Source organism: Tigriopus californicus, chromosome 5 (assembly GCF_007210705.1).
Source record: "Tigriopus californicus strain San Diego chromosome 5, Tcal_SD_v2.1, whole genome shotgun sequence".
Classification (NCBI taxonomy): Eukaryota; Metazoa; Arthropoda; class Copepoda; order Harpacticoida; family Harpacticidae; genus Tigriopus; species Tigriopus californicus.
The window spans coordinates 2025404-2036533 of NC_081444.1; the positions used below are offsets into that span (position 1 = coordinate 2025404).

Genomic DNA, 11130 nt, shown 5'->3' on the forward strand with positions numbered 1-11130 from the left:
ATTGGGCAACGAGAAAAGAGAGATATATTATGGCTCTTTTTACGAATTGGCCAGAAGGTGGAAGTAAATCTCAGAGCTAGAGAGACTTCCTCACGAGAAAAGGAATTGGTCTGTTGAGACGCCTTGGCTGTTTTGTGGCAGTAGCAGGAGTAACTCATTTTGTATCGGTGTAACCTGAGCCCACTCAAAAAAGGCCCCCTCGAAGTTTAGAAGTGAAAACCCTCGAGAGGGCTTCTTTCCAAAATGCTTAAATACCTCCAGGAGCCGATTACCATATCTCTCCCAGTCTAGAATCTGGTCTAAAGTTATCACCTGGCACGCACGTGAGCACCGACCAACCAAGCTAGATATCAATTTCATCCTGTGGGCTTAGCTCACAAACAACCCACCAAATCTCTGAGCAACCAACGCCGTCCATACACCAAGAAGAGTGACGACGTCCTCCACTGTATGAGTTTGAAAGGACTTTGGAGGGCTTGGAATTAGAACTCTCAAGTTTGTGACTTGAGACGATGACGACCGGGGAAGGTCTTATTCGGACTGGGTGCTAATATGTCTCCCTCACTTTGTGAAAGTAATAATAATAACAACAGCTACACACAAATGGCCAGTTTTAGGGTCTGTGGAGGAGCCCTCGTAGAGCATTCACATACAGTACACACATGTCGGTGTGTTTATCTGTGGGTTTGTGCGTCGAGTGTTTACCCAACCAGGACTGAATGACGAAGTTGGTTGGATGGCTGCACCATAAAGTAGGGAAAACCATCTTCCCTGCATGTAAATGTCCTTGCAAGTCAACACGAGCCCGAATACAAATGACTGCTCTTCACATCGAGCTCTTGGCTTTGATGGCAAAGGCTTTTCAGGAGCGTACAATTGTATGCGAGAAAGAATCAGTCAAATTTCCTATCCAAGGCTTCTCACTTTCATCACAAAATACATCCATTCATCTCTTGTGAGAGGACTCAAATTTCACACCACGTCTGACGCGATTTTCCATTTTAAAGCGATACAAATTGATTATCAATCTAATGACTTGGCATGTCGTTGTGGTGATTACTTGGACGAGGTTGGAGGATGAACCTTTGGAGTCGTCATCAGAGACGTTAAACCCGTCTACATTCCCTCAATGGCAACAAATGTAGTGGGTGGAGGCAATAACTCAGTCGTGTGAGAAGAATTCTGCCTGATAATGGTCCTGACTGAGAAGCAAATGTGGTTGGTTGGTATCTTATGACTGACAAAGTGGGAAAACGGCGACTACTAAACACCCGAGAATCCCTATTTTGGCACCATTTACAGCTCGAATGCACCACGTTTATTGGACAACGCCCGACCCTCTTTAGTGCTTTAGTGGGTGGTCTCAAAGTCTGCTCGGAATGGGTTAAACAATTGACAGTTCCCGAAATTACGAGGATATCCCGTCTTTCTCTTCTCTTTCATCCAGGCTCCACTTTATTGCCTCAAGAGCCGATTTCCGACCATTTTCCATTTCCAAGGAAGGACCTAGACGATACGTGCACTATTGCCAGCAAGTATTACATACAAAGTCGTGGAAGTGGAAGCAAATCGCCCACGAGGCCGAGGGGAGTCAGTTCTCTCTGTATGTACACTTTGAAGGCAGCTGTCATCGACGAAAGGCCAAGCAAATTGACTCCGCTTAGGAACTGGGGGAAATGTGAGGAATCCTGCCACTATTTTGTGACACCCAAGCTATCGGCCAACGCGGTGACTGGAAAGATTTGCTCCCGACTGACCTTGACAAAATATTCTGAAAACAATCTTGAACATCATATCACGAGGTTCCGTATAAGAATTGGAATAATGATGCATCTTTAACTATGCAAAGGGAAGGGGAAAGGGTTGTGTGGCAGAAGCCAGGGTCCAGAAACCTCTCAGTGAATCTCTCTCTCTCTCTCTCTCTTTCGTTCTTGGCCTGGCAATAATAGGAACTGAATAAATTTGGCCCCATTGCGATTCAGAAAATACATTTCCATATTGAAACTCTTCGGCCAGCAATTGGTTGATGGTTCGAGAACATAGACCATCTGTGCTCCATTCCAATTCCAAGAGGAAGATTATGGCTCATCGAGAGGGCCTCCATTTGATCACTTTGAAGCCCTCACTGGAAACCCACTCGATTTGGGAGAGAGAAACGCTCATTTTGTGGCAATGACACGTTCATGTATTCTTCGAGTACTTTGACCGCAAACTGATGAGATCACAAACTTCTGGGGCATTACTGGGGTTTTACTTCTCACACCAATGGAATGCCATTGGGTTGAGGGCTTTTAGAAGACGCTTGAGGATTAGAAACTGATCTGAATTTCTTATGAACAACACAACGGGAAATCGATTGTTTGTTTGAAGGGTGACCAATTTCTTACTTGGTCAAGCAGGAATAGTTATACCCTTCAATTTCCTGGGGAATGAATTCATCCACCTTTAATGCAATATCAGCCAAATCTTCGACGCCGTTATATCAATTACGTATTTCCATGCTCTTTTCTATTTCAGATTATGAATTCCTCAAAAATATGTGGTTTTAGAAATTCGATTTAAGCGAGACATTAAAAAGTGTTATCTCGGAAAAGCGGACAAGTACCCTATTTCCTTCTAGAATTTCGAATTCGATACTAGGAGCAAAAATGCATTTGGAGTGCAATTTAAGAGAAGGGTACCAGTGTATTAACAGAACCTACCACAGTTGCCAACTTGGTACCATTTAAAATATATTCAGCTCTACATCTCAATTTGAAGCAGACCTTAGGGTTACACAATCCAGACAGAAATCCTCACAAGCTACGAGGTGGGTGTGCCCCAAACGCAAAATCCATTGTTAACTTTCGGGAAGAGCGCGAAACTATCCCAACATACCATCTATACCAACTAGCATTGCTGTCAGATGTTTCCAAAAATTGTTTCTTTTCCGGTCTTTGTTTCTTGCCAGTATTCCCACCCGAGAAAAAAAGAGAGAAGAAGACGGAGCCGAGAGCAAAAAAAGATGGGCTAATCTTGAAAAAGAAATTTGTGGAACAATGGCGGCCTAGTTTCGCCGGTCGAAGTGTTCCTAATTTCTGGAACAACGATTCAACTTGGCCGAATGGCGCGTCTACCTTCGTCGACAGAGCATTGAGTCCTTAACAAGAAGAGTTCCTTGCTCAAAGAGACGAATGAGCAGTTGAGGACGACGGAGAAACGCATGTCTATCTTTGACAAAGGCTTGTCTGGATGGACTCAAGGATGTGGAAAAAGTACAGCATTCCAAATGGGTGGTCCTAAGCCCTCTACCTCTCCGGACACAATGCCAGTAACCAGCCAACGGAATAAGAGACGCCCCGATAGGTCATGGGATCCATATTCCAAAGTCCCGATTGAAACCTTTATAAGGCCATAACTCGTTGGCGTTGTTTCCGTTATTTCAGCGTCGATAAGGCTCTTTCTAAGTTGGTTGGGTGCTCATGGACTAGAGTGGTCACTTCTCTGGGAACCCGGCGTGGAAGTGCTATGGAACGAGGTTCCCAGGACCATTGGTGTCCCCTACCATTTTCCCTCATGAACCCATTCGATCGCTTTGCATGTTCAAAATGCATAGCCATTGAAGGAATGATCGGTACCCTTTTTGGTCTGGCGGCCTTGAAACGAAACAAGGCCATTGGTGAGGCTCGACGAGGGAAAACTATCGGTCTGGATCATGATCGAAGTCCGTCTGTTTCTGTTCAAACATGCGAGGTGGGTCAATTCCGATCCCTCCAATGAACTCGTCGACGACTGCTACGATACGCACAACACAACACAACACTGTACTGAATAGTACAGTGGAACATGTCTACTACGCCTCGGGAGCCAACTTTCTTGGATGACTGCCTTGAAGGTTGTGTCCAGAGTTATGGTCGTTCAAGGTCGTCTGGAACCTAGTCAGGAGGAAGAATGACTCCATGATGTTCAAGGAAAGAGTTGCTAGGTTGTGCGTGTGATTCTTGATGGTCTTTCTCAAGGCCCCCTCCAGAGACCTTGTCCTTGAGCTCAATCAATTGGTAGGATACAAGGAGAATCACACATGTTACTCGTGGAGATTGGGCACAGCATGGAACGAACAAAATGCACCCAAAACGGACACCGACCATGTCGTTTTGTGCAGTGTTCGAAATGAAATATGGCCAAGCAGGGACGGTTAGGTTTGAAATAACATCGGAACTCCATTCCATTATCCTTTTGTTCCGCTCCAAACCAAACATCAAAACAGCGGCTTCAAATGCAATACAATTGTATTTGCCTTCTCAGACCCTTGTAATCATGATTAAAGAAGAGCTCTTCCAAGTGGATGCGGGTGCTTTTTGTGGAGTTTCGTCATAAATAACGTGATTATGAACTGACATTGGGCAAACTTTCTGGTTGGTTCCCGGCCTTTTTTGTCAACTTGCAACAAATAGGGACATGTCTAGGAGTTCTTCCTTTACGAGTGTATTGCCATGAAACTTTTGGTTGGGTGCAAGCCCTATCATGACACCCTCAGAGAAGGGCAGAAGCAAAGTGTTCCCGAAGAAACCATGGTGTGTTGAGCATTGTCCTTCATGGCAAACCAATCTTCAAATTGAAATTAACCATTATCACCATCTCGGTCCCTTCTTACCTCTCACGAATAATGATAGTAGAAACAACCACAACCGCAACAACAGCAACAACGACAATGAGTCTGCTTGATTGCATTTTCATCCCAGCTCGAGCGGGCAAGTTGGTATTTCCTTGAACAAATGCACTAATTGTCGGTAGGTCGCCCAGCCTTTGCCACTACGAGAGTGTTTCTTTCTCATTGGCCATCGTGGTTGTGTTTCATGACTGAAAAAGTTGCTTGCCTCAAAGTGTGTCATAGATCAAGGGAGCTTCTAACTAAATACACGACGACCCTGCGTTGAAAGGAAACAGGAAATATCCGCTGCACCAACCAACCAAGAAGTAAGATTGAGCTTGTTCGTGGAAGACCATGGTAGTAGTCCATACCCCTCTTGATAGTCTTCGTCGTCTCGGTTATTTTTACTTCCTCGGCTCCACACGGGGCCGCTAAGACTTGCTTCCATGGGTATATTAATTACCGTGTCATAAGTTTTCGCTTTGGACCTCTTGGATGACGTGGAAAAAGATGTTTGGAGTGCTGGAGACGGTCGGTCATCTCCGAAGATTGGACGCTCTTTCTTTCTCTCAACGATCCTAGTACATCATCGTCAAAGTGAGAGCTCGCTTCATTCAATGCAACCAACACGCCCATCCTTATGAAACGCCATGGACAATTTGACAAGAAAACCACAGACTGGCTAATAAATCTTGTCAGGTTTAATTAAGTACACAAAGGCCGGGGATCCTACGCTATGAAAGAGAAGCGCCCAAGGTCTTTGATTGATGGTTGGCTTGAGTGGGAAACGAGCAAGTCATCGAAATTGTCTGCATTGTTGACACATGTCAAAGGCCGCCAAAGTTACGAACCGGCTTCACAAAGAACACGTTGGCGCCAGCCGACAAGGTTCTCTACGTGTATTGTGTTTTATTCCCTTTTGAATTACTCACTTCATACGGCCTTTTTTCCAAGTGGTTCTGAACCACAGCCAAAATAGTCCTCGGCTTCATTTAGCACCGTTGTTGACGCCAGGAAACTTACTCTCATCAAGGACTTCACGTCAAGACGCTCTGCAGTGGTTAGGCCATTTCTTGTCAAAGACCAATAAAAACGTGTTCCAAAAACTGGACCGGTGGCTCAAGCTCTTGGCACAGTCCGGTAAACACTTGTCATAAATTAATAACGTGTCCTTATAAGTAGGAGCTCTTAGAGTGGCTTGTTCGTTCTTTGGAATGAGTTGTTCATTACCCAATGCTCAAACAGTATAACACCAGTACGTAAGTAGATAGTTGAAGAGATGGATGAGCCCGATCCCTTTTCAGTTTTCAGGTGCTGTTTATCCCTCCATCGTTCATGATTGCCATTCGGCGCATGCACCCACGAGGATTCTTTTTCCTCTGTTGGGACTAGGACTGAGCCACCACCGATATCCCCCAGATAATCCCAAATAGATGGGGATTCCGACATGGTCACCAGATTCATCCGATGAAGGTGGTGAAAGACAAGAAGCTATTCTCCAATGAAAGTATCTACGCCACAAGCTCAGAGTTGACAAGTGACATCGTTTCCACGGAAAGTGTCTCAACATTGTACCTTTGTCTCGAAAACTAAGGGGGGCCAATTGAGGGCGCAAAAATGGTGGACAGTGGACTTACTTCCATCATGTTCCATCCCTGTTCTTAGATCTACTATAACAACGCGATTTGCCAAGCTCAAAGTTCGTGGAACAACTGAAGAGAGCATGCAGGGTTGCCAATCTACTTTGAGGACGAGCTCATTACCTCTTGTCCCGTACCTGATTTTCTTACTTGAAGTGGCATTTTTCATGAGCGTGTATTACCAAGTTTTCTGGGGTCCATTGTACGTGTTTGAGGTGAAAAGTCTCTTTGACAAAGTGGTCCATCATGATCCTCATCCTGGATATGACAACAAATGAGCACTAATTTCCGCTTGGACCGAAAAATAATTGACGTGTGCGCTCAAAATAGATCCAACAATGTTCCCTTCCTATCCACCAAACTGAACATTATGAATCTGGCGATGAGCCTCTCCAGAATAGACCTCGGGAAGTGGCAGTCTTTTTGGACTATTTGACCTTTGGATCGCTTTAGATCCAATCGAAATGGAGAGACAAACTAATGACTCAAATATCTTTCCCAGTCGAACGGGTTGTCGGGACAACAAGGCTTTCTAAATTTGGATGCCCAACCCCTCGACACACGCACAAACCACAACTTGAAAAAATTTAACTTCACATTGGACGTATTTGTTTGACATGTAACTTATCCACTTGACGAACCAACATAACCAAAATAGTGATCCAAGTGATCCATCTTTCCTTCCCTTTGAGAGAGCCAAGCAAGTGAGTAAGTGAGCGAGCGAGTGAGTGAGTAAGTGGCACATCAAATCTCGAGTTTTCCCTGTTCAATATTTCGACTGGTTCAAACCGTCTCAGAGCATTATAGGCTTCTTCTTTCTCTTGTCTGTTCTTCGGGTTGATCCTGATGGCTCTTCTCTGGCCTTGGCTTCTTGGCCTTCACATATAACGGAGAAGCACTTACAAACAGTGGAACGACCACTGACTGCCGAGAAGCAATGAAGACAAGAAGGCCACAGTTTAAACAAACTCTCTAATCTTCAGACAAGTGGTTCCAGCCAAACCTTGGGAACATTTCTTGCTGGAAGCACCCGATTTGTGTACCGACACTTATAAACACTTTCCACTACTTTCACGCTGAGAAAATACGTCAGCACTCTCGGTAACCCGATGCTTCAGCATGTTATCTTGCCATTTCAAGGGACAGGAGGAGGCACAATCCTGGGACACCAATGTCCACGCTGTTCCAATGAGGTGGACCACGATGCTGATTTCGAGAAGAATTCTGCTGTTCAAAAAGTCGACGAAAACGACATATCGCCTTGTTCGCAAGGCCTCGCTCGACTCACAACTACCGAACAAGGCCAGAACGAAGACAAAAACATGAAAATCCATCTCGCTTTGGACTCTAAGACGAGGTAGAGGAGAAGGAAGAGGGCGAGCGCCGGCAATCCAATAAAGGCGGGCTTCAACTCCACTGAGAACGGAGATCGGAGAACGAGACTCAGAGACTTTACTCCCTGACTGACTGACTGACAGTATCAGGGAGACAAAGTGGGACCCGCCAGAAACTCCAGAGAAGAAGCGGGCTTCTAACTTCCAGAGAGGGCCGAAGAACCACCAAAAGGCAGGAGAGGGAGAGGTGGAAGACGAAGGGAGAAGGAGGAGGGGGAGAGGAGAAGCGTTCTCCCAACCAACCGTTGGCAGGACCTCCAAGAGAGGGAGCAGAGAAGGTTCAAGGATGTTGGTGTGAACGAAGATTTTTTTTTTGAGAAGGCCGCAGTGATCGCGATGAGCAACCTTTCATCCAAGTACTCTGCCACACTCAGGTTTGGGTGGCCAACATGTCAATAGGAGGCCTTTGTGAGCACATGTACTCGTACCATTACCAACGAGCCTGAGCAGAAACTCAAGAGCATAATACATTTCTATTAGACGAACCGTACTTCTACGGCTGGGCTTTTTTTCATCCGGTGATGGGCGATCCACATTGAAGATCTGGCCCGGTTTTATTTATTGTGAACGTCGGGAATGAGGAAAAACGTGATCAAATAACTACTCCGTGGGTTCTTGGCTCAAAAAGTGAAGGGAAAGGGCTTCAATTGTGGATAGTGGTTTGAAAATACCCTTTTTCCGTCAATTAGGAGAACATCAGAGTGGAACAAATGGGGAAAGCAATGACATTTCATGGTGGAATGTACTTACGTATATCGTATAAATTACTGTACATTATATCAGCGTACTCACCTGAAAAAAAAAAGAAACGGCGAATTAGTTAGACATGGTTAACGCTCGACTTTTATAAAGAGCGACCAGAGCAGAGCATCTTTTCAAGTGGGTGACTTTTTATTACTATTAGCTTTCCAAACCATTAACTTCAAACGTTTGATCTGGATAAACGCCATCTGACCGAATACATACAAGAAAAAGGTAGCTTTTCTAAAAGATTCTAGTTATCCCATGGGCTGTGGCCCAATGACAAAGCATTCTTTCAAGTAATGAAACCCTTCAAAGTTCAATTTCTTGACATGAGACAAGTTACTTACTATTGGATGATTCAGTTAAAACAATACAACTATATTCTTCTTCGCCATCAAAAATAGTTTCGCAACATTTTCTGAACAATGTGTAAAAGATGACATGACGCATTTCTATATCAGTCTCATTGCATTTTGATGAATGTTCAAAATCAATGGCTTTTTAAGACCCTCTAAGAGTGAGTGGAAGTTCAAACGTTCTGCTGAAGTGACCCTAGACTTCCAAAGTTTTGCGCATTTTTTGCCCTTTCAAGCCTCTTTTATCTCATGAAAGAGAAAAGAAAATCGATAAGTCAAATATGAACGAAGATGCAGGAATAGGTGGTAAGGCTCGAGGTTTTCCATCTTGGACCAGGAGCATAATTTCCAAAGCAGCAAGTTGTTCTATGTTATAGAATGCGGAAGTCGGCGAGAGGCACCAGAGAAAAATATATCCACACTCACATTTTCATCAAAACGTTGACGAACGCTGATGAAACATTGATCATAGTACCAAATTTCTCCTTCCATGCATTTCCAATTTTTTGTTACTACGAACCTACACAACAACTATTGATAGGTAATTTCCCGCAATTTTAAAGTCATCGTAGGCAAAGGCAATGAATGATAAGTGGTATTGGCAACGAATTTCCCTCATTCCCTCATCATGCAAACTCAACGCATTCAACCTCAGACATCACTATTAACAAGATTGCGCTTTTCATATTCTTTGAAAAAGGAAATGAACGGAATTTCTTTGAAAATGGACAGAGTATTTTGCGTTTCCTTTAAGCAATTTCTGAGATGTGTTTTTACATAGCAAAATATGATCAATTACGGCGAGTGGTCCAAGAGGCAACGTCAACATGGCAAAAATATTCTATCCATGTGTTGTGGGTTCAAGCCCTGATGCTAGAAGTCAACCATAGGTTTGAGTAGATCTTGTTCCGCGTTCCAATTTTTCATTTCATTCATAGTTTGAGAATCGTCAAAGTCAATTTTACAAGTTGTCATCATTATGTTTGGCTCAAGTTATTGTTGACAGGCAAATATTGATTTTATGTCTTGAAGATAAAATTCAAACCCCATTCATTCCACTTTGCCATCGATTATAATAAGTAGATGAATGGGGAATACGTTTATTTAAGCTCCGTGCCAAATTAGTGGGAGTGATGTTCGTCTTGATACTTTTATGAAAACTCAACCCAAACCTGACATGATTAGCCAGGGTTCTCACTTGGGATTTTAGGGTCAGACTTGCGCCAAAGGCATCGATGGGATTTTGGCTGAGTCCACCGTGACAATAGTAGAAAAAGCAACGGAAGAAGAAGGCCAGGAGTGTGAAATGACCTATGGAAAACGTTTAATTTGACATGGTGTGAGCGCTCCGTTCTTAATGGTCCTCTTGGCTTGAAAGTGAACCCGGTACACGTGAAACAGCGAGTTACTGCGAAATTGCACCCAATCCCATGACTAGACATTTTTCTACTTCGCTTGGTTGTTGGATAAAAGATGGTGCTCTGCTCAGCTCATCGTTACGACAAATGCTCCATCCATCCAGCCGTCTATTCATTCGTTTTGGGTGGATGTCAGGGTTTTTGAGTGAATAGCACCGCCTGTACTACAGGGTTTTCAAAAAGTTGACGATCGGAATAGAAACCCATTTTTTGTGGAACAGACACCATGAAATCCGTAAACAAATGAAAACTTGGCAAAATATATTGCTTGCTATTGGATTCAACAACTCTTGTGTTTGATCAAATCCGTGGTTTATAAAGTTCACCCAACCTCACCATTTAGACCATGACCAATATTGGTGCAATAACCATTCACAGCCTGTCACTAACATATTCGTCACTCTCTTGTTTTTGAAAAACACAAATCAATGACACTCCATCACAGCTAATTGCGAAAATGAAAACAAACAAACAAAATGATACCAAGTCTATTGTGATTGCTTAAAGGCAATATGTTAGAAAGATATATACCTGAACTTTTTCTAACTTCTTTCTTGACATACCCGCCCCAATGAGAAGGTATCAAAAGCTGGCTATCACAAATCAGCAAACAAAAATTCAATTTCAAATTAGATTTATTTTGAATTTTTGAGTAGCGTTATTGTGTTCCTTGGTTCCATCCAAGACATTTATAAGTAAGGAAAAGTTATCTGTAGAATGTCAAAAATTGTTCAAACAGGTTCAGTGAAAGAGTTTTTATTTTCATTGCCTGACAAGACCTAGAGAGGCACAAGCTCATATATTTTGTCTTATCTTTTTGCCTCTTGGTTTTGTCTTCTACTGAGCCTAATTCTTCATGCAAATGACATTGTGTGAGAAATTTGTTTTACCAAAAACATTGCTAAACACATCTTGTTTAAGGGAGAACTTGCCATGAAATAATTGGAA

At 43.3% G+C, this 11130-nt stretch overlaps 1 protein-coding gene and 1 long non-coding RNA gene across 2 annotated transcripts in view; one reads left to right on the forward strand and one right to left on the reverse strand.

Annotated features, from left to right (window-relative positions):
* The window catches only part of LOC131881325 (protein still life, isoform SIF type 1-like), a gene marked incomplete in the record, with an annotated part of 70105 nt that overhangs the window by 40932 nt on the left and 18043 nt on the right, over positions 1–11130 (reverse strand).
* LOC131881328 (uncharacterized) lies at positions 298–8154 on the forward strand. Its single transcript, XR_009373354.1, has 2 exons — positions 298–1222; positions 1303–8154. It is a non-coding gene; the product is annotated as an uncharacterized LOC131881328 (long non-coding RNA).